Source organism: Vigna angularis, chromosome 4, assembly GCF_016808095.1.
Source record: "Vigna angularis cultivar LongXiaoDou No.4 chromosome 4, ASM1680809v1, whole genome shotgun sequence".
Taxonomy (NCBI): Eukaryota; Viridiplantae; Streptophyta; class Magnoliopsida; order Fabales; family Fabaceae; genus Vigna; species Vigna angularis.
The window spans coordinates 11,066,145-11,090,090 of record NC_068973.1 but is presented as its reverse complement, the minus strand read 5'-3'; the positions used below and the strand labels follow the sequence as shown (position 1 = coordinate 11,090,090).

General features: G+C 36.9%; 1 long non-coding RNA gene across 1 annotated transcript; it reads right to left on the bottom strand.

Annotated features, from left to right (window-relative positions):
* Positions 1-6,863: 6,863 nt before the first annotated feature.
* LOC128196304 (uncharacterized) lies at positions 6,864-21,471 on the bottom strand. The gene is made up of 3 exons (XR_008248448.1): positions 21,307-21,471; positions 20,749-20,811; positions 6,864-7,078 (listed from the first exon to the last, which is right to left on the bottom strand). It is a non-coding gene; the product is annotated as an uncharacterized LOC128196304 (long non-coding RNA).
* Positions 21,472-23,946: the final 2,475 nt, after the last annotated feature.

Here is a 23,946-nt window from a genome sequence, read left to right as displayed (position 1 = left end):
CTTATCAGCCCTCTCAGATTACCCCCATGGATCCTTAGGCGAGGTTTCTTTCTCAGCACGACAGAATCGACATGTTGTGTGGCATCAGCTCTTGTATCAACTTCCATCTTGTAAAAGACAAAGTAAACACTTGTGATTTCCCCTAAAACCAGCATGTCACCAAATGATGTATGAACACGATGCATGATAACATAATGAAGTAAAACATGACCAACAACACAAATGCATGCGTAACATGAAATGCAAAGCCAATACTTTCGAAAAGAACAAACAGGATGCGGGAAGCAGTACACATCTCTCCCTTCGTGCCCTATCAAATGTTGAAGGACCAAGGTTCTAAGGCAACATATATGCACTCACAAGGATAGCTTCCTAATGCTTAAATCAGGCCACCAGAGCTATGGCTCTTTTCACTGTTTCTCCACAACAGTCAGAGTAATCAACTAGATGTGGAGACACAAATGAAGAGAACAGACTCTGGCTGGGGTTCTCACGATAGCCAAACAGGAAGTATGTCCCAAATGACACCGCTACACAACCCCTCTATTTCTAAGTTGCGCTCAGACCCGGGTATAGGGCCCCACTCATGATATGCATATTGTGTGTGTGTGTGAAGGGAGAATGCAATTGTACACCCCCAAACCCTCACCTGCAAAACAACCAGAAAATTCCAGGCAGATATAACATGTTTTCTACCCTAGGGTTCAATATGATCAAAACAACATGTATACAAAAATGACAAATATCCAGCAAAGATAAAGAAAAAGAAAGGGAAGAAAAACACAAAGAAAAACCACATTGAATTCGCACATCTAATTAAATGGCCTGACTCTCTGGGATCCCCAGTGGAGTCACCATCTGTCGCAACCGGAATCGCGACGGGACGACGATCCAATAAAAAAAGATTAATTTTGAAAAAAAAGAGATTTTGGAGTCGCCACCATAGTTTATTCTGGAAAACTACGGAAAAACCATAAAATGATAAGGCATGATCAAAATGAACCAGATTCTTGGTTCGGGAGTCGGTTACGTGTAGGGAAGGTATTAGCACCCTACAACGCCTGCCCTAAGGCAGTACCTTTAACTAAATGCGCGAATGTGGATGTGGTTTTCAAAGTATTTAACTTTCCCTTAAAATAAAACTCGAAAGAAACAAACAATATTTTTTAGCTTTTTGGGCCCGACAAGGATTAACCTTGCTCCTACGTATTCTCATGTGAGAAATCAGGGTTACGTAGTTCTTTTGAAAACTGTTTGAGAAATTTGTTTGAGAATTGTTTGAGAATTTGTTTGGAAAATGATTTGGATTTTTGGGAGAATGAGCCTGACAAGGACTGGCCTTGCTCCTACGTATCTCCACTTTTGATGGAGAATCAAGGATCACGTAGTTCTGGCAGGCGATATTGTTTGAAGTTTGAAAAATAGATGTTTTTGGTTTTTGAGGATTTTTATATATTTTTTTGGTATTTTTGAAGAAAAGGAAAAGGTTTTTGGCACAAGGACGATGCGTGCGATCACACATGTGCCTAAACCTTTAAAACGTATTTTTGGTATTTTGAAGAAAGAGAAAAGGTTTTTGGCACAAGGACGATGCGTGCGATCACACATGTGCCTAAACCTTTAAAACGTATTTTTGGGTATTTTTGAAGAAAGAGAAAAGGTTTTTGGCACAAGGACGATGCGTGCGATCACACATGTGCCTAAACCTTTAAAACATATTTTTGGGTATTTTTGAAGAAAGAGAAAAGGTTTTTGGCACAAGGACGATGCGTGCGATCACACATGTGCCTAAACCTTTAAAACATATTTTTGGGTATTTTTGAAGAAAGAGAAAAGGTTTTTGGCACAAGGACGATGCGTGCGATCACACATGTGCCTAAACCTTTAAAACATATTTTTGGGTATTTATTTATTTTTTAAGAAAAATTATATTATAAAAGCAAACATGTCAATAAAATTTAAGAAAACTATTTTTATGAATTTTTTTTATTTAAGAAAGACAATATTTACAAAATTAAAACAAATATCAAAACTTTAAAGATTATTTTTGATTTTTATTTTATGAAAATGAACGTGCCAGGGCCCAAACTCTTCTTCATGTCAGAAACGGGCCGAGAGACGCGTTAGGCTTGGTCGAATAAGGTGGCTGGCGTGGTCTCGCTAGGTGGCTTTATGGACGTGGACCGGAGAGGAGCAAAGAGCTACCACGGATGGTGTTGACGTGGCAGTGGAGGTCGAAGACAGGAGGTGTGGCGGCTTGAGTTGCAGTGGCGCCAGGAGGAGTGGGGAAGCAAAGTGGTGGAGTGGTGTATCAGAGGTTAGAGGAAGAAGATGGTCCGGTGAGGTCGATGGTGTAGTTGGACGGAGGAAAGGCTTTCGAAGATGATGGTAACGATGTTAGTAGGGGAGGCGACAGCGTCTCACGATGAGACGCTCATGGTGGTGCTCGCGATGGAAGGGTGGCGCCGAAAGCAGAAAGGTGGCGCCATGGTGGCAGGAAGCTTTGGGTTCTTAGTAACTCACGGTGGTTTGAGCGAGGGGATAGGCGGCTAAGTTTGGAACTGGGTAATGGCGTGGAGGAGAAGATGGATCTGCGGTTTGTATAGGGAACGGTGAGGGAAGAAAAGCGCGTCGAGGGTGAGGTTTGGAACGCGGCAGCAACGAGAGTTTCACCATTTGCGGAAAAGAAGGAGGGGCGAGCTTCACATGGCGGTGGTCTCGGTGGTGGCTTTTTTACGTTCACAGCGATGAGGTTGATGATCAGAGAGTGAATGGGTGAATGGGGATTCCTGGATTTATTGTTTGCAGGGGGGGATGCATGAATGATGTAGTGGTTGCTGGTGAACGTGATGAAGCCGGTGGCAACGGTTTGCCTCGCTCACGGCGGCTTGCGGCAGCTGAAGGTGATGAAGTGAATATAATGATGGTGGAAGCAGTTTGAGGAGATGATGGAGTCATGCAGAGGGAAGTGAGATTGGGGTCCGTTTTGCTTCATGAAAATGCTTGCTTTATGACAAAAGAGTCTGCTATTCTAGTTTGCTTCTATTTGCATTTCTTTGCGTGCTTTATGGGTGCAGTTTTGATTAACAGAGAAAAGGCAAACAAATTTAACCATATACATTGCTTGGACATCAATCATTCATCTTTACGCATGCATAAGGAAAACATGTCTATGAGGAGCATGACCAAAGAGCTTAGGTAAACAATAACTTACCTTTTCAGCTTCAAACGAAAATTCTTCTTCTTCTTCTTTTCTTGGATTGATCTTTCTTGTTCCAAAAAAAAAACGATCCTCCTCGTCTCAGGATGAAGATAAAGGTATTGATGTGTATAAGGGTTAAAGGCTCAATGGTGGAACAATGTTGGAGATGAAAGTGATGAGGTTGGCTGTGAGTCGTGAGGAAGAGATGGGATGAAGATTATAGGTGTTGCAGACAATGAAAAAAAAATCCCTCATTGGAGGTGGTGTCGGATAGTGTCGGTAAGTTTGATTGGTGAAATTGTTGGTGGGCAGTTTCAGTGGGATGGTGGAAGTTGTTGGTGGTGATGAGTGGAGCACTGGAGGTTGGATGGTTGGAGCACTTAAGATTAATGGTCAGAGCACTCAAGAATGACTGACCCTACCACCCACCAGATATCTCATCTTGCTTCTCTTTTCTCTACTGTTGCACCTTTGTTGAATCTTCTGGAAATAGTAGCTCTGTGGTGCAGGCCGTGAGCAGCTGTTAATTGCACACCTTAGCTGTGTTGGACCGAGAATGCCTCCAAGACGTGCAGCCAATCTAAGCTTCTGGATGCCTATTGCTTCTGTTTTCGGGTTCTTCCTTCTGTCAAAGTAAAATGAGCACACACTTCCTTTAAAATTTAAACAAGGATGACCTGCTGTAGCCGTGACTTTCACTGCAGCCGTGACTTTCACTCCCTTCTTTAATTTAATTTTTAGGTGTCCATCCAAGGCCGTGCCTTTCTCTGAATTTTGCTGAGAGGGACATGATGCTTCCCAAACTGCTGGAAGCGTGAGTTGCGGTTGCAATTTTGGAGATGCGCTTCTGCTGAACGACCGTGAACTGGTGTAGATGAGTTGATTGAAGCTGGAGCTGCTGTCCTTGCGTGCTGGACGGTTGTTGGACGCTACGTCTGGAGTTGAACGTGTTGGAGCTTGCTGGACAATGACAGCTGCTTTCCAAAGTTGGCCTAGCACCTCTCTTTCTTCAATAATATCACATGTGTGGCAAAAGTAACGTGATGGACAAGTGGTAGAAAAGGGGAGATGATGGACGAGCGGTTGAAAGGGAGTGATAAGGACGAGCGTCAGAAAAACAGGACGAGCGTAGATGAGGGGGAACAAATTCGGCGAGCGGTCGCGCAAAGGACGAGCGCTCAAAACCGAATGCAGGAAAAACGAACGTTGGAGGAGACCGAACGTTCAAAAGAGAAACCGAGCGTCCAAGTGATGACCGAACGCTCATTAAACAATAAAAACCGAACGGTAAACATGAGAGGTAGTTGAGGGCGAGGACGATCGTCCAAAATGATAAAATGGCGAACGGTCAAACACTGCAAAGGACGAACGGTCGAACAGTGCAAAGGACGAACGGTCGAACAATGCAAAAAGACGAACGGGTACTGTTTGGACGAACGTCCACAAAATCAGAGGACGAACGTCTGAACAACAATAAGGAAGGACGAACGCTTTCAGCAACAGTGAGGAAGGACGAACGGTTGAACAGTGGGGTAGGACGAACGGTTGAACAGTGGGGTAGGACGAACGGTTGCACAGTGGAAAGGACGAACGGTAATGGGGAAGGACGAACGGTTCAACAAAGGGGAAAGACGAACGGGTACTGTTTGGACGAACGTCCACAAAATCAGAGGACGAACGTCTGAACAACAATAAGGAAGGACGAACGGTTGAACAGTGGGGAAGGACGAACGGTTGCACAGTGGAAGGACGTACGCTCACTATTTGGACGAACGGTCACTGTTTGGACGAACGCGAGATCATTCTTCTTTTTTTTTTTTTTATTTTATTTTTACTTTTTATTATATTTTATTTTTTTTTTTTTTTTATATATACATTTTTTTCAATTTTTCTTTTTATGAGGAGAATACAATAAAACAAAATTATTTAGTCAATCCGGACGAAATTGAGTGTTGACAAATATTAAGGAGTGTTCCGATAATACTGTCACAAACATGTTTCTCTACATGCATAACATCTAAACAATGTCTAACATCAAGCACCCTCCAATATGGGAGATCAAAGAAAATGGACCTTTTCTTCCATATGTTGCTTGAAGTGCCTTTTTTTGCGTCTTTCCAAGAATAACCCCAATGTCTTTCACACGTTCATACACTTGTGATCCACTTAAAGCCATTGGAGCTAATTCATTTTCTTGACACCCATTAAATCCTTTCTTTAATGTACGATATGAATGGTTTGTACTAAGAAACCTATGATGTCCAAGGTATACTATTTTCCTTCCATGTTGTAGTTGACGATAACATGTGTCTTCTTCACATATAGGACATGCTTTGTGACCCTTAGTGCTATAGCCACTTAAATTACCATAAGCTGGAAACTCATTGATTGTACAAAATAGCATGACATGCAACTTGAATGAATCACCAGTGTACCCATCAAACATATCAACACCTTCCTCCCATAACATTTTCAAATCTTCAAGTAATGGAGCTAAATAAACATCAATATCGTTTCCTGGTTGTCTTGGACCCGAGATCATCAAGGATAACATCACATATTTGCATTTCATGCACAACCACGAAGGTAAATTGTAAATCACTAACATCACATGCCACGAGCTATGTTTACTGCTCAAGTTCCCATATGGATTCATTCCATCTGTAACAAGTCCAAACCTAATATTCCTTGAATCTTTATAGAAATTAGGGAACATGGAGTCAATATTTTTCCATTGCATTGCATCTGCCGGATGCCTCAAATTCCCGTCTCTTATACATCCATCTACATGCCATCTCTTGAGTTTTGCATCGTTTGGGTTACTGAATAAGCGTTTCAACCATGGAACAATAGGAAGATACCATAAGACTTTTGCAGGAGGACCCTTACTGTCACATTCAATCTCACCCTCTCTTTGTTTGTATCGTGATACCCCACATTGTGGACATTGATGTAACTTGGCAAACTCGCTCTTGTACAATATACAATCGTTTGGGCATGCATGAATTTTTTTATACTCCATACCCATGGGACACAATATCTTCTTCGCATCATAATTGCGTGTTGGCAATGTGTCACCTTCAGGAAGCATGTCACTCAACAACTCAAGCAACTGTGTGAAGCTTTTATCAGTTCACCCATTTCTTGCCTTCACATTGAACAATTTTAACACAATTGACAATCGAGAATACTTAGTGCATTCTGGATACAAAGGTTTTTCTGCGTCACTCTCATATTCATTTGTTGTGTGTATCAAATTTATTCAACTCCAATCCATTGTTATCTGGAAAAGCAACCACCTCTACAACAGTCAAAAGTAAAAATGCAAATTTTTTCTTTTCCCTTTTTTTCAAACAAAAGAGGTAAATAGAAAGAGGAATATGAGTTTTTGATTGGGAATAGTTATCCCATATAATAAGAGGGTGTTGATTGTTAACAACATTCTACACGTCTAAAATATAAGTTTTCCCTAGTGTTAAAAATATGGAAAATATAGAAACATTGTTGGATTTGGTACATTGGACTAGATTATCTTTAGGAGTAAGAAAAAGATGATTTGCCAATTTTGCAATGTTGAATTATATGACTATAAAAAGTATATTATTTAGACTTAGACTTAGACTTCAGCACAATTTAAAAAAACAATTACTAGCATTTCTAAAATAAATTTATGGAACAATGTTATTGTCTAATTTTATGGAACAAAATTACCAAAATAGTCAGAAAAAACTATTTATAGAAGCATTGAAGATAGAACTAATCCATCTAGGATTGCATTACCTCAAGCCACACTGAGGTTGTTTCACTTCTAGTAAACAGGTATTGACCTATAAAAATAGTATCACCCTTCTTCACAGCCTGCAAAATTGTAGATACCTAACAACATGAGAAATAAGAAGCTAAATTTGTAAAACCACAAATTGTTATTATATAAGAATTTTAAAGTAAAATGGTCAAGATTAGAGCTATTGGAATAGTAAAATTTTGGAATAAAATTGTAAAATATATTTTTTATAAGCAACAATTAGAAAGTAGAAGAATAATTAGGAAAAACTGTAAAATATTTTCATTCGCCTTTTTGTGCACAGTTTCTGCTTCAGGCACAGCATTGCAGAAAGTGTTCAACTTTACAAAGAAAAATAGTCACATAAAGTTGCAGTTTTCGACCTTAAGTATGTACTACTTTTCTGAAAATTAAACAAAGTTTAATCAAATAATTTCAAAATGTACTCTATGAAAAGAAAATATTTTTTGAAAGTTACTTTTCAAAATTGTAGAATGTGTACTTTTCTATTTTCTACATACAATAAAAGGACAACCAAAACAAAAAAAAAAGCTTTTATACTTAGTAATTCAATAAAAAAGCAAACGAAAGGGGAGTGTATATGGTAAATAAAAAACAGGTCCAACTTTCACTACAAGAAATAATGGAATTACATACAAATCATTATATACGGATTTAGAATCGTATGTAAATCAAGTATTATATACGGAAATTATGTACGGATGTTAGAAAAAGGTTTTATATACGGATATTATATACGGATTTTTATATACGAATTATCCGTATATAAATTTCGTATATAATAATAGCGCGGGGTAGCGAGAAAGTTACCTAAAGATAAGATCCGTATATAACCTGTATTATCCGTATATAGCTAAAACCAAGTGTTAGCTGCAGATGTTATATACGGATATGGGAAATAAGTTTTTCTAAAAATTGAATTTCTGATTAAGTCAAGCTGGAACCCCGTATTCACACTCTTTCTGAACCTCTCTCAAGCTCGCACACTCACAAAGCACTCTCTCGAACCCTAACACTCACAAAGCACTCGCGATTTCTCCCTCGCCTTCACAAAGCACTTGCAATTTCTCCCTCTCCCTCCTACTAGCAGCCTCACAAATCACTCGCGAGTCCAATGATAATCGCCTTTCTACCGTTTGTTCTTCAATTTTCCACCGATTAAACCTCAATTTGCACCGTTTAAACACTTTTGTACCGATCAATCTTGCTTTTGAACTGATTAATCGGTTCATATTGAGTTTCTCCCCCTTTTTAGGGTTCCTTTGGTCCTGATTAGGGTTCGTCCTCCATTTTAGAGTTTTTCCCCAATCGTTCTAGCTTTTATTCGTTCGTTTAGGGTTTTCTAACATTTTCTTCCGTTCATTCTCCGTTTCACTCTCGATCTCGAGTTCGTCTCATTATTCCACTATGTTTCCTCATAAAGGAAGCTTCAAAGGAGTTCGAGTCGAGTCCACGTCGCTCTTCTGGTCATCTCGTTGGAGGCTCTTCCATCGAGTGGTATTCAGAGCAAGGTCGAGCACGCTACATGAGATAAGTATTGCTTTCCTTGTTTCTATTCATTTGTCTTGAATTGATTCAAGTTGATTGTTCTCTGTTTTGAGTTTTGCATATCTGCTTGTTGAGTTTTCTTCAATTTTTTCGCGTTGTTAATTTTACTTTTCCTTTGGTGTCTTGATTAGTTGTAAGCTGCGTTTTGTTTTCGTTCATTGTTGTCTTGAGTTCTATTTTATGATTTTTCTCATAAACTGTTTGTTTAAAATGTCTAAGAGAGCTAATATGAAAATGTTCATTCTTGAATCAAGCCTAGCATTCACGTTCCTCTTTTCCTTTTTCTTATTCTCTCTTTTCATTTCTTCTTCCTCGCCTATAAGTCATGAAATCCTAGGAATCCATTGTGCAATGGGACGTGAAAGGAAGCAATTATGTTCGGAGAGAAACGAAATTAGTAGAGTTAAGAAGGGAATGAGTGGGAGATGAAGTGGAAATCACAAAAAGGAAAGGCAAAAAGAGTCTGAGGAGCTAACGGAAATAGGAAAGGAAAACAAAGGCCAAGGTATGGGGGAGTTAAATTGCTTTTGATCTTGTATCTTGTTGTTCTATGAATTGTAATGGTGTCTTTGGATTCTGGAATTTATATAATATAGTTGATAATAACTGAAATAAGTGTATGAATGTATTTATTTTGAGAAATAAATGTGTATGGGTGTTGGTATCTTCGCTTGGGCTGCAGTTAGTGACATGTATGAGTATGAAAAAGTAAGTATAAGATGTATGCTCTGTTTTGGAAATAAAATATTAGAATGGGTTTCCTTGATGGGATAGTTATATGTCAAGGATAAAGGAGTGTATATCTTTGATCTGAATTAGTTAGACTGGGGATTCCCACCAAACCAATGAGCTACGTTGATGTGGGTTGGAGTAATTGATAATTGGTTTATTTAAGTATTGTGCCTTGATATTTGATAGTTCAGATTTAAGTGTAATGAAAGAATGATAGATATTGAAATATGGTGTGTGAGTGCTCATAAATCTTTTTTTTCCATTCCTCCTGAGGAAGTCTGTTGCATGTATCAAGTGTGCAAATTGGTTTTAAAAGTTGTTTAAGCCTAACTATGGTGCAATTACTGTTTTAAAAAGTGTTTTAGTAAATTACAGTGGCTGAAACTTGTTGGATGGTATTTTATTTAACTTTTAGAATCCCGAAATTTTTCTGGTTGTGGTTTGCTATGTATATTGTCTCAGAATTCTGCATAAACTGTCACTGGTGCAAAAAAGATTTTTTATACATGACTAACCCATGCATTAGAAATTTTAAAGAAGTCAATTGCAGACTCTAGTGGACACTTTATTTTCGTTAATTGCTCATATGTTTCTCCATTTCAATGGTCTTATGAGCATTCCTTTTTTGTTACTATTATTTTGTTACACATTACTATTAAAACTTGGTGTTGACAAAGTTGAAAATATTGTTCTAAAGGCATCCTTTTTCTAGAATTCACAACATAGATCAAAGAACCCTGCAATCATTTGTTAGGGGAAATTCCTATAGAGGAAGAATTACCACTTTAACATACCTGTAAGTTTATAAATAAGCTTGCTCATGTAGTTATTCTTTGAAACTAAATTTATGGCTCATATTTGATTGTGTTTGTGTCTTTATAGTTTATGAGTACTGATGTTACTACATAATGAGTTATACTGAAACTAATATTCCTACTCTGTATTTTGTATTACCAAATCTTATACTACACTTCATTGTTTTTATTTTGATGTGAAGAGACGAGAATAAAGGCTGGGAGTGAAAGTGCTGGTACTGGCTTCCTCACTTTTTCAGATCCAAAGGTCACTGCTTATAATAAAGCTCTATGAATTTTCTACTATAAATTATTGATTATGTTTTTAAATTTCTACCATTTAATTTAATTTGTGATGTGTCAGTTTTAGACAAATAGTATTTATGACCATCAGTTCATTCCATTACATTAAAGATAAGATTATTAATTATGCAGGTGAGATTTGGGAAACTTATGATATTGTTTTCTTCATTATAATGCAGATTTCTAATGAAGAGGTTAAGCATGTTAATTTATTATTACACTTTACTTTTTATATTCAATTATTATATTGTTCACTGTTGAGAGGGTCGCACCTCACACAAAAATTGATTGCAAGAAATAATGCAGTATAAGCTAGGAAGTGACTCCTAGGTCGTCTCTCAAGGACCAAATATGGTTCGGGTCTTAGGACAAACACGTAGTGGGGGGTTTTGAAAGTGTTTTTGTGATTTGAAATGAACTAAATTAAAATTGAAAATTAAATACAATCAAACATAATTGAAAGCATTAAAGTGCATGAAAACATTAAAGTGAACAATGCATAAGATAAATATCCAAACACAATTCAAACTATAGAAATGCAACACTAAAGCTAAAAAAAGGAAATCCACATTGCAACTTGGAATAAAAATTCAAAGAAACATGATGTTAACCAATTGAAACACACAAAGTTGCTGGAATAAAAAAAAACAAAGTTTAGCTAATAATCGAAATGCTCATTGCAGTGGAAATAAAGAAACACACTTAGGTAATAAACTTCAATTCAAATTTAAATGCGTTGAGTATAACCGAAATGCCAAAGTGCACGACACATTGAAATGCAATTAATTCACGGAATAGCTTCTAGCAAAATGAAAACTAAATGTGCTTTTCAAATGAAAATTAAATGAAACTCCAGTCTGTGTGTGTGTCTCTTCTCACCGTGACAGCACCTTGCATTTAACGAAAAAAATAAAAACCAATCCTAATCATTCCAATCTCAATATAATAAAATAAAATCTGCTCTCTAAGGTGGCTCTTTCCAAAATAGCCAAGTCATTCTCTCCCTCCGTTTCAGCTGCTGCGTGCTCTCCTTTCTCTCGGTGGTTCTCCTATAATGAAGCACTTCTTCCAGCAAAATAAAGAAAAGAAATTAAACCATTCCAGCATCCCATTACCTTGCACGTACACCTACATATTCCACTTCTTTTTATTATATTCTAATCTACCGTGGCACCACTTCTACTCATGCTTTCTTCTCCAAAGTCAATCACGCTCTCTTCCTCAACCGTAACCCTCCATCTCTCTTTACTCAATGCAATAAATTGAAAAAAATATAAAACCGAGAGTTGCAGAATAGAAAAACTATGCACAGCAAAATGCTCATTGATAGATTGAAAACTTCAATAAAAACAAAATGCTTGAATAAAGAAAATGAAAAGGGAATAATCAGGCAAAACAAAAATAAAATAAAGGTTTTTTTTTTATTCCACCATAACAGCGTTGCTACTCATCTATTGAAATGAAAATTCAAAAGAAAAAAAAACGTTGATGGAGAAACAGAGTGAGGTTGACGGCTCCCAGTTTTCACGTCTGCCCCCCCCCCCCCCCCCCCCCCCCCCCCCCCCCCCCCCCCCCCCCTTCACTCCCAAGCAAAAAGTGTTTTTATCCTCTCCGTAACCCTCCATCTCTGTGGCCGTGTGCAGGCTGGATGTTGGACCACTTTGCTTTCGACACCTCTCCATCCGTAACCTCCCTAAAATCCAAGCTGGACGTTGCAGCCAAAGGAATTGCTGAACGCCCTCCTCTGTGCTTCCCATTCTCCGCGTGAAGCCCCCAGTTGAATCAGCCCATTGCTCTTGCGTGCTGGATGCTGGATGTGCACCCCTTAGCTGCTGGATGCACCTCCTAATCTCTCCAAACTTGCTGGACGCTGCAGTCAAGTGTGGGATGCTGGACCGCGGACGTGCTTGCTGGATCGTTTTGCTGCCATGGGCCGTAGTGCCTCCTGGATGCAGCAATCTGCTGGGCCGTGCTGAAGATGGATGGGAGCTGCTATACGTGGGGTGCAACCTGCTTCAAGCTTTGCTGCTGTGTGCTTCAATTGAAAGACGTGGCAGCCGCTGGACCGAATCTGCGGGCCCCTGCTGGACGCGTGGTGGACTCTTGGATGCTGCTGCTTGCTGGACCAACACTGGACGGCGCTGATGGGCTGTGTGGACGTGGCAGCATGTGGACGTAGCAGCTGCTTTTTGGTCTTCTGTGCACCTCTCTTCTAATGTGGAGAACGCTGCTGGACTTCACGTGGACCTCTCTTCCTTCTAATAAATTAAGCACACAGCCCCCCAATTATTTCTTGTTGCACCGCCTTTCCATGATTGAAAACAAATGAAATCAGCACTCCCTCATATGCTTCCAGCCGTGACACCACTTCAGCGCTTGTGCATCTACTTTCTTCAAAAATGAATCTGCCCTCCTCTCATGTATTTGATGTGGCATTTTCTCTTTAAGTCCCAAAATATTATCCAATAATTTTCCTACAATTAATAATGCAAATAATTAGCTCAAATAATTCAAATTAATTAAAATAAGAATTTTCGGTCAAATTAAGCACAATTAGCAAAAACGGAAAAATACCGTATATTTAAGCACAATTCCCTGATTAAATTCGGTACAATAAGCTAAGTGAAATTGAGAAAATATTGACTCATCATTCACTTTTAGGAGTTAATTTCTTATTACAATTTACTATACATTTTTTATAACAAGATAAATTATCTTTATTTTTCTTATAAACCTTGCAGTTGTAACTATAATATTATGACTCTTTCTATAACTTGGTTTCTCATTATCTTTAGGTCATTTCATTGGATTTAACACTAGCTATTAAACTATTCATCAATACAAGAGTTGAAGATTCTCGGTTTGGGGTTTAGAGCCACCACTTTGATGATAAATGGCTAGTTGGTGGAGCTTCAAACATTGGTGGAGCAATTCCGGGACAGTTTTTCACCGATAGCCAATTGTATAAGTAGTTTAGTTTACTACTATGTAAAAGACAAAGACAATAAGTTATTATTTGATAATTTGATACTATTTTTTGTTAATTTGACAGTTGTGTTTGACATTTATCAAATATATAAAATTTCTAATTATTGGATGTAGAAATGGGATTATTTTTTTTTTTATAAAGTCATAAAGTTATATACGGATTTTTCCGTATGAAATCTACATATGAATTTTTCAGATAAATTATATATAGATAAATTCGTATATAACTTATCTACGGATATTATATACGGATTTATCCGTATATAACTTATATACGGATTTATCCGTATATAACTTAACTACGCCAGTTTTATATACGGATTTTTACCCGTATATAAGTCGTATGTAACCAAGTTTTATATACGGATTTTGAGTCTTATATACGGATTTTGGCTGTATGTAATTCAATTTTTTCTTGTAGTGTTTCTCCTCTTGCATGGTTTCAAAACTGTTACTAAAATAGGTTGCAATCTCATTTCTCCTAGTCAGATTCTAGATTTGACAATTAAGTGATTCTGATAACATTTCAAGAAATTTTATTTGTTGAATAAAAAAGAAGCATATATATATATATATATATATATATATATATATATATATATATCCCTGGTAATCAGGTTCTATATCACATTAATATTTTTTTATCAACATTTAGGTTTTATATATGGAAATTGAACACATGCAGCAACCAATAATAAAGATAACATAATATCTTTCTATCAAATACACTAGATAACTACATATGAGATCAGGACTAAAGACTTTTAATATCTTTTCCATAATCAAATCCTGTAAAATTAACACATAAGGAGATGCTTGAGATTCTTAGGCAAGCCCAATCTTCACCAAAAATACCAAAAAGATTATATATAAAAGGGAAACTTCTTACCAAGGCATAAACTAGTGAGAATTAGTTTCAGAACTTAGTCTTCACAATTCACAATCAAGAGGTGAAGGTGTTATAGGCCTTTGAATTAGAAAGTAATTCATATTTATGGATCCGAGAATCATGGCTATGATCTAAAGTATTTAAAATTAAGATTTAGAAAGCATATCCTAAGGTAAATAAAGGGATGCACTGTGACTTTGTTTCAAAAAAAATATTCAAGCCTAATAATATCTTAGGAATCAATTTGAACAGAAAGCATGGGCTAAGGAAAATTAAAATGAGGTATACCATCATAAGAAAGGTATAGAATATCCTCTGTTATGTGTATTAAAAAGAGCTCATTTCAGAAACCATAAAAACTATGTCTGTCATGAGATTCTGGACTACTCCAAAATAAGCCAATACAAAAACATAAGCAGCAGATCACATGAAAACTTTGAATACAATGTGAAAACACATAAGACAACAATAGTTGTTATGCATGCAGATTATCTCAAAACTGAAGGTTGTTGACGAGATCCCAAAAACAATGCCACTTCCAAAGTTACAAATTCTCCCTGCTTTCTATTTATAAATGACCAAACTAAGTACCAGGTAATTAAAAAAGGAAAAATGGTTTCTACAATCCTTAATTCCTTCCCAGATCCCAAACATTTAACGCCCCAAAATCAGAATTACCTCAAATTGAAGAAGGAAAAATCATAATTCAACCTCAACTTTGCAATTTGTTTTCGTAAAAGGTTCATTTGGGGAAGTAAATTTTAAATGATTTTACAATTGTTATGTTAATTTGGAAGACACACTTCAACAATCAGAGTGACGTGTGGAACCGTGGTGAGTATTAGAACTGGCCCAACACTGCTCACTCAAGTCCGCGGCCCAGCCCATGATGGCTTGTTGTTGGATAAGCGTAGGGCGAATGAAAAATGCCACGCAAGCAGTGTGAGACGAGTGTGAGAAGAGAGAGAACGGAGCGATTGGAAGCTTCTCCAGGCGATGAAGCAGCAACGACGTCAGCGCAGATCGGCGACTGTGGAGACGGCGGTTGGCGACGGCGAAGAAGGCAAAGATGAAGAGGACAACTCGAGAGGTAAGAAAAATGTTCTCTTTTCTTATTATATGATGTTTCAAACGTTGATACAGTGAAAATGTATGTTGTCTCTTACTCTAAACGAAAAAGGGAGAGCTCTATTTATAGAGCTCTGTTAAACTAACTAGAAAAGCCTAATAACCGTAAAACCTAACAAAATACCGTGAATTACTGTCTTCTTGACAGTAAGGAATCAATTTGATTCCCAATAGCTTCCCCTCAAGCTGGACGGTGGATGGTCATCAGTCCAAGCTTGGGAACAATCGACCTAAATCTGACGCGATGTGGAAATTTTGTGAAGATGTCAGCCAACTGCTCGTCAGAGCGCACGGGAAGAAGGTTTAGAAGGTGATCCTGAACTTTCTCAAGGACAACATGGCAGTCAAGCTCAATATGCTTGGTCCGTTCATGAAAGCTCTGGTTGTGAGCTATATGCCTTGCAGACTTGTTGTCGCAATACAAGGCAGGAATTCCTGACTCTTCTATTTGAAGGTCCTGTAGGAGATAATTGAGCCATTATATCTCACATACAGTGGCTGCAAGAGCTCTATACTCAGCTTTAGTAGAGGATCTGGAGACAATTCTCTGCTTCTTAGATTTCCAAGAAATAAGAGAAGATCCAAGGAAGATACAGAACCCTGTTGTGGATCTTCTGGTGTTGGGACATGTCGCCCAGTCAGAGTCACTAAATGCCTTTAGCTGCATAGGAGAGGCAGCAGGGAAAAACAACCCCTCAGAGGGCTTGGATTTGATGTACCTGAGAATATGTTGAATGGCCCGATAGTGATAGTCAGTAGGTGATTGAAAAAATTGACTAAGTAAATTAACTGAAAAACATAAGTCAGGTCTTGTATTTGTGAGGTATAGCAACTTCCCTATTAGCCTTCTGTAAGGACCTGGGTCATCCAGGTAGTTGTCCAATTTGTATAAGGAGCTTGTGTCACTTAGGAAGGGAGTAGATGAAGGCTTACAACCCAACATTCCTGTTTCTTCCAGTATATCTAAGGCATATTTCCTTTGACATAGATGGATACCCTTTTTAGATATGGCTACTTCCAGTCCTAGGAAGTATTTGAGTTCTCCTAGGTTCTTTATTCGAAACCTATTGTGGAGAAGCTCCTTTATGCAGTTGATCTCCATCATAGAGTTCCCTGTTAACACAATATCATCCACATACACAAAGAGAGCAGTAAAGCTTGTAGGTGTCCTTTTAATAAACAAAGAATGATCAGACTTAGATTGGACAAACTTGGCAGTTATTAGGAAGGAGGAAAGCTTTTCAAACCATTCCCTACTGGCTTGTTTCAAGCCATACAAAGATTTGGTTAACTTGCAAACCTGTCCTTTATTATATACGTTTAGACCTGGGGGTTGTTCCATGTAGACCTCTTCATTAAGGTCTCCATGCAGAAAAGCATTGTCAACATCCAGTTGATGTAGAAACCAACTGTTGGAAGTAGCTAGGGCAATAAGTAATCTGACCGCGGTAAGTTTAGCCACAGGGGAAAAGGTGTCAAGATAGTCTATACCCTCCTACTGTGTATAACCTTTTGCCACTAAACGGGCTTTGTACCTTTCAATGCTACCATCAGCCTTGTATTTTGTTTTATACACCCATTTACACCCTATTGCAGTCTTCCCTGGAGGCAGTGGAATCAAAACCCATGTGTCATTGTCTTGTAGAGCTTTGATTTCTCTCTGCATGGCCTCTACCCATTCAGTCATCCCTTTTGCCTTACTGTAAGATCTGGGTTCCTTGTTCCCAGTGACAGTCATAGTGTACTTTAAATGTCTGTCTGAAAGATTATCACAGCACAACAGATCAAAAATGGGATAGGGAGTTTTAAAACCATTTTTAATAGATGAGGATTGATTCACCTGATGAACATAATCTTTCAAGTATGTGGGAGTCCTTCTGGGTCTGTCAGACCTTCTGTATCTTTGACTCTCTTGACTGTTACTTGTACCAGCACTATTGTCTTCATTATCAGAGAACTGTTCTCCTGACTGTTCCACTTATGTTTGCTCAGTAATATCTAACTCATCATGTCTGTCATCACCAGTGGGATACTGGTCTTTTAGGAGGTCATTCAGAGTATCAGCTTTGTCTTCTTCAACATCACAGTCTGCTCTACTGCCTTGCAGTTCTTTGTAAGGAAAAATGTCTTCATGAAAAATGACATTTATGCTTATAAAGAGTTTCTTGGTATTTATGTCAAGCACAATGTATCCTTTCACACCATATTTGTATCCTAAAAAGATTCCTTTTCTAGCTCTAGGGTCGAGCTTACTTCTATTATTTTCAAGAGTTAAGGCAAAACATAAGCAGCCAAAGGTCTTGAGGTTTAAATAGGTGGGAGGTAATTTGTAGAGAAGTTCATGAGGTGATTTGTGGTTAAGAATGACAGTAGGCAATCTGTTTATTAGATAAACAGCATGGCCAACAACATAAGACCAATAGGCATTAGGAATATTGGCTTGAAAGAGGAGACCACGAGTCACATTTAGTATATGTTGATGCTTTCTTTCAACAACAGAGTTTTGTTCCGGGGTCTCAACACAACTCTTTTGGTGGTTGATTCCATGCATATTATAGAAATCCACACAACTAAATTCAGGGCCATTATCAGATCTAACAGTTTTAATTAATTTGTTAAACTGATTTTTAATTTTAGTAACAAAATTTTGCAATAATTCTCTAGTTTGACCCTTATTGTTCATCATGAAAACCCATGTGTGCCTACTGTAATCATCTAGTATGGTGAGAAAGTACTTATGACCATGGACAGAAACAATATTAAAGGGACCCCATATATCACAATGCACAATTTCAAAGCAATCAGTGGTGACAGAAACACTTTTAGGAAAAGATAACTTTCGTTGCTTAGCATAGTGGCAAGTGTCACAAACAATATTAGTGTCAACCTTAACATAGGGAAATTTTTCACATATGTGCTTCATAACCTTGTCTCTTGGATGGCCTAATCTATAGTGCCACAGGTTTACATCAAGATTCTTAAAAGAAAAAACAGTCTTAGCAATATATCTTTGATCAGATTTAGGAAAAGCTTGTAGGTAATAGAGGCGCTTCCAAGAATTAGCACATCCAATCATCTTCAATGTATGATTCTCCTTTATCTGGCAAGTCTTAGAGGAAAAGGTTAGACTGCAATCCAAGTCTTTAATGAGGCTTTGAACAGAAATCAAAGTGAAACAAAATTCAGGGATATAGAGAACATTAAAAATGATAAAATTCTTGGAAAAGTGCACAGTTCCAGCATGTTCAGCAGTTAGAACAGTATTATTTGGCAGTTTTACAGAAATAGGTTTAATTTTATAAAAAGTGACAAAATTTGTTCTATCATGTGTCACATGATCTGTGGCACCAGTGTCTATTATCCAGGAAAGAGTACCTTGCTTATGTTCAGTGTCACTTCTCTGGACTTGATTGACTTTGTGAGGGGGTTCATCAATTTTGTCCATCATTCTGAGAAGTTTTTGCATCTGTTCAGCTGTGAAAGAATTAAAAATGTTGCCATTATTAGCTTGATGTGTGCTCTGAACCCCTTCAGTTTCAGTGTTGTTCTGGAAGGCATTGGCAGAACCCCAATCAGTTCTCTTGTCTTGATTGTTGTCACCTTTCTTATACCAAGGAGGGTATCCGTGCTTAGAGTAGCACTCATCTATAGTGTGGTTCATCTTGTTACAAAAGGAGCATTGCTTTCCATAGTTAGGATTCCTGATTCCTGCCCCTTCCTCTTCCTTGGCCACGAAATCCAGAGCCCCTTCCTTGGCCCCTCCATTGACTGTTCCTATCAGTAGCATTTGCCAGAACCTTGACCTCGGGAGAGCTATGTTTCTCTTGTCTCTCTTGTTGCATAATGAGAGAGAAGACCCGATTGATATTAGGTAGAGGGTCCATCAAAAGAATTTGTGTCTTAACAGTGTTGTAGGAATCATTTAACCCTTTCAAGAAACATATCACATGTTCCATTTCCCTATATTTTAAGGAGATTCTTGATAGATCACAACTGCATGGAATTTTACATGTGCAAGTAGGGATGGGTCTTAGAAATTCCAACTCCTCCCATAGGATTTTCAGATCAGTAAAGAATTGACTCACTCCCCTTTCTCCCTGTTTGATAGAATGTATGTCTTGCAGCAAGTCAGAAATCTTGAAATAATCTCCTTTGGAGAATCTTTCTTTCAGCTCATCCCACAATTCCTTGGCCTCTTCGACATATATGACACTTTCAGCAATCTGTGGGGAGAGAGTCTTTGTTATCCAAGATAATATCATCACATTACATCTTTCCCATGCATCAAACAGTGCATCAGTTTTCTAGGGTTTCTTTATGGACCCATCAATAAACTTTGTTTTATTCTTGGAGAGCAAGGCTCTCCTCATACTTCTGCTCCATGAAGAGTAATTGTTCTCGTTTAAAGTCTGTGCAATGAGAGTGAGACCTGGGTTCTCACCTGGGTGTAGGTAATAGGGGCTGGATGGGTTGGAAGATTCACCTGGGTGTAGGTAGTAAGAACTGGATGGGTTGGAGGATTGATCCGTTTGATCCATAAGAAAAAGAACCCAAGAAACAGCCCAAGAAGATACCAAGAATTGAATCAGAGGCAACGGAAGCAGAGCAGGCACTAGACCTGCTCTGATACCATATTAGAACTGGCCCAACACTGCTCACTCAAGTCCGCGGCCCAGCCCATGATGGCTTGTTGTTGGATAAGCGTAGGGCGAACGAAAAACGCCACGCAAGCAGTGTGAGACGAGTGTGAGAAGAGAGAGAACGGAGCGATCGGAAGCTTCTCCAGGCGATGAAGCAGCATCGGCGTCAGCGCAGATCGGCGGCTGTGGAGACGGTGGTTGGCGACGGCGAAGAAGGCAAAGATGAAGAGGACAACTCGAGAGGTAAGAAAAATGTTCTCTTTTCTTATTATATGATGTTTCAAACGTTGATACAGTGAAAATGTATGTTGTCTCTTACTCTAAACGAAAAAGGGAGAGCTCTATTTATAGAGCTCTGTTAAACTAACTAGAAAAGCCTAATAACCGTAAAACCTAACAAAATACAGTGGATTACTGTCTTCTTGACAGTAAGGAATCAATTTGATTCCCAATAGTGAGTCCGTAACCCATAGGCCCTAGTTCGAAACTAGATTTCGATAAAAGCATATAAGATTCCACTAATTAATTTTTCAACTTTCTTCCAATTATTTGTGCAATAAAATGAAGGTTTCACTAAATCTACTGGTTTACATCTCAATAAGAATTTAGATTGAACTTCAACTGTACTCAATCAGTAAAGATATTTCCTATTGCATATTATACCGACATAGAACATTATGGTAAAAACGAGGAAGGTTTTCTTATCTGTTAATTATTACCTGTGGTGTGCTCCGATCATCAGTTCCTTCATATTTGCTTAGACACTCTTGTAAAAGAAGAATCTGCAACACCAAATGTTGATGAACTAAGTAAACGAAATCATCGGGTTGAATGTCTACACTGAAAGTATCATTTAGAGCTTATATATAACCAAATAGTAAATTAATGCTTCAATTCTTTGTACACCTCCTTGCTAAAAAACGAAATATTATTTTAATGAACAGTTTATTTATTATTTTTTCTTTTGGGTTTGAAAATCAAACCTAGATATTATGCCATGAAGTAAATCATGAAAGAAACTAAAATACAAAATGTTTGCATCATGCCTTCAAGAGAACTTGATGGTTTAATCGATGCAAAACCCTGAAGGAACCAAAGAACCCTAGAATGGACCGATTGATCGGTGGAAAAGGGGTTTTAAACGGTGAAAAGAGATTATAATCGATAGAATGTGATTATAATCGGTGGAAGATGTAGATTGAAGGTGAAATGATATTTAAAGGAAGTTTCAATCGGTCAAAGATGAGGAAATGAGCAAATACGGGAGAAACCCTAACCTGAAAGTAAGGAAGATACTCTGTGATGGTGAAGGATGAGCTCTCGAGCCACTGAAATCTTGAGGAAGACGCGCACACAATGACAAATGCTCTCTGATGTGCGAGAGAGAAAAAGAAGATGTTGCTTCGTTAATGAGTGAGTGAATGTGAGATAGAACATGTGAGGAACAAGACCTAACCACCTCAACACGACCGAACGGAGAACAATGGTAATCAAAATGAATTTTTGCACAGAAGAGAAAGTATTGCGAAAAAAAAAATGGAATATGTAAAATAATCCATACCTGTTATAATATTTAACCGCTATAGATTAATAATTTATACCTACTCTATTTTTAATAGTATAAAAAAAAGAATTTTCTATTGTATTTTATTACAATATTGCCATTGTACCGCTTTTCATACCTGCTTTTATTGTAGCCGGTGTAAAAAAGTTCTTCGTATTTACAAAATTGCCACCACACCACTTTCTATACCTGCTGAATTTTAATAGGTATAAAAAATCACTATAAAAAATATATTTTCCACTGGTGGTTAAGTAAGATTGTCTTGAATAAAAGATATTTATAGTCAATAGTTATAATCAATAGTTTTATAGAAAGTTATTAGGTTTATTAATTAGGAGTTTCATTGGAAAATATAATACTTATCACGTCTAAGTCTAATAATACAAACTTTTATACGGTGCTTCACTTATATTACTACACTCCTTCTCGAAGTCAAGCATTCTCGTATCACTTGTTAGGTTTATTGAGAAAGAAGATTCAGTGAAAAAACACAACACTAATGAAATACGAACCCAATCACATAAGAGATTGATATAATTTTCAATTCAAAATTTTAGGATAATGAATTAATAAATTTTATCTTTATACAGTGTTTCCCTTTTTCATTTTATTCCAATGTGACATTAACACTCATACTTGGATTTCCAACAAAAAAAAACTCAAAAATAAGGGACAAGATATAGGCAATATAAAGATAGAGAAAAAAAAAGGACAGGTCAAGCAAAAAAAAGTGTTTGGAATGAATTTGTTGTATTTAGGTTACTACAATCCATAAATGAAGAGGGGCAATGATTCTAATAAGCATCATTGACCATGTTTTGAAAGGATTATATAATTCTTGTCACTTTAAGAGAGTATCTCTCCTTAAAGAAACTATTGTCTTTAAGTAAAGATAAAATTGGATTGGTTCACATTCTTTAACCATTCACGATGAGTTAACATTATTAATGCGGTGCCAAGCTAGCATAATTATCATCTTCTACTTATTCATACTACATAATTCATTATTCAATAGTTCCATTTCAAGGTTTCACTACTTTTGCCTATCCATATTGTCCTTGTTAAGAAAATAAGTATGATTTATTCAAGTTTGTAAATGAAACAATAATAAAAGTTTGACAGATTTAACATATTATTTAACTTCCTTACTTTAAATGAAATTCATACCAGATAAAAGTATAAATGATATGCAATTATAAATAAACTAGACACATATCAATATTTTATATGCTTTAATTGTAATACTTCTTTTAATATGGTTTTGCTTTTCAATGTGCTTTAAATTATCATTTTATTTTGTGGAATGATATTTCAATGTGCATTTTGGGTGCACAATATGGATATACTAGGATGGTCAGGAGTTGTTTTGTACATATAAGGATTTAGAAAAATAACAACTAAAAGCATGTTTGAATAAGTGATTAGATCACATTTATTAATTTCTTCAAAGAAAACAAATCTTAAGTGAAACTTAATCAGTAGTATGGATGGTGATAGAAACTCATTTAGGAAACTAAATAGATATTCATCTAAGGAACATCAACTTAAGCTAAAGTTAAAAGAGTGGAAATACAAGAAGGACTTTCAAGCTTATTATTTCTTTCCCTCAAGCCTTAAAAGATATTGGACTTCTCAAAGAGCCATGATCAAAAGCATAGAAGAAGAAGAAGGAACTTCAAGAACACTATTTTTATGGAGGATCACATTTTAAGTCTCTTCTTTTATCTTTTTTGTAAATATGTAAAATAATTTCTTTAGGCCTTGTATTTGACCAAGACTCTTTGTCGAGCTTTGTTTTAAGTATGATGACTTTAGTTCGAAAAACTATGTACTGAAGTTGTCATGAGTATAAATGAATTTGATTCAATTGAAAGTCATAACCACTTTAAAGACATCGTACATCGTACAAATTGAAAGTCGTCACCATTCCTAATAATTTTCATCCAACATGTTTATAAAAAAGTCATTACCAATCCTAACTGATGACTTCACATTTTAAAAATTTTATGAAATAGTTATTCTTACTCACAACCATTTTAATTTAGAGATTGTCACGATTTCATAAACTTATCCTTGAACTATAAATTTTAACACCTATTCCATTTTTGTAATTTAAAGAGTAAGAAACTGTCCATTTTTATAATTTTTTATTTTAGTTTGCACACCTGCAATCTAATATGTGTAAAAACTAAATAAAAGAAATAGATTAAAATATCATTTTCATTTTTCTTTTACTTACATAGGTAAAGTAGTTTGAATTGGATCCCCATATATCATTTTAAAATTGCGTTATGTATATTTCAAAATGTATAAAGAGTTTTGTAGAAAATTATAACGATAATTTAAATTTTAA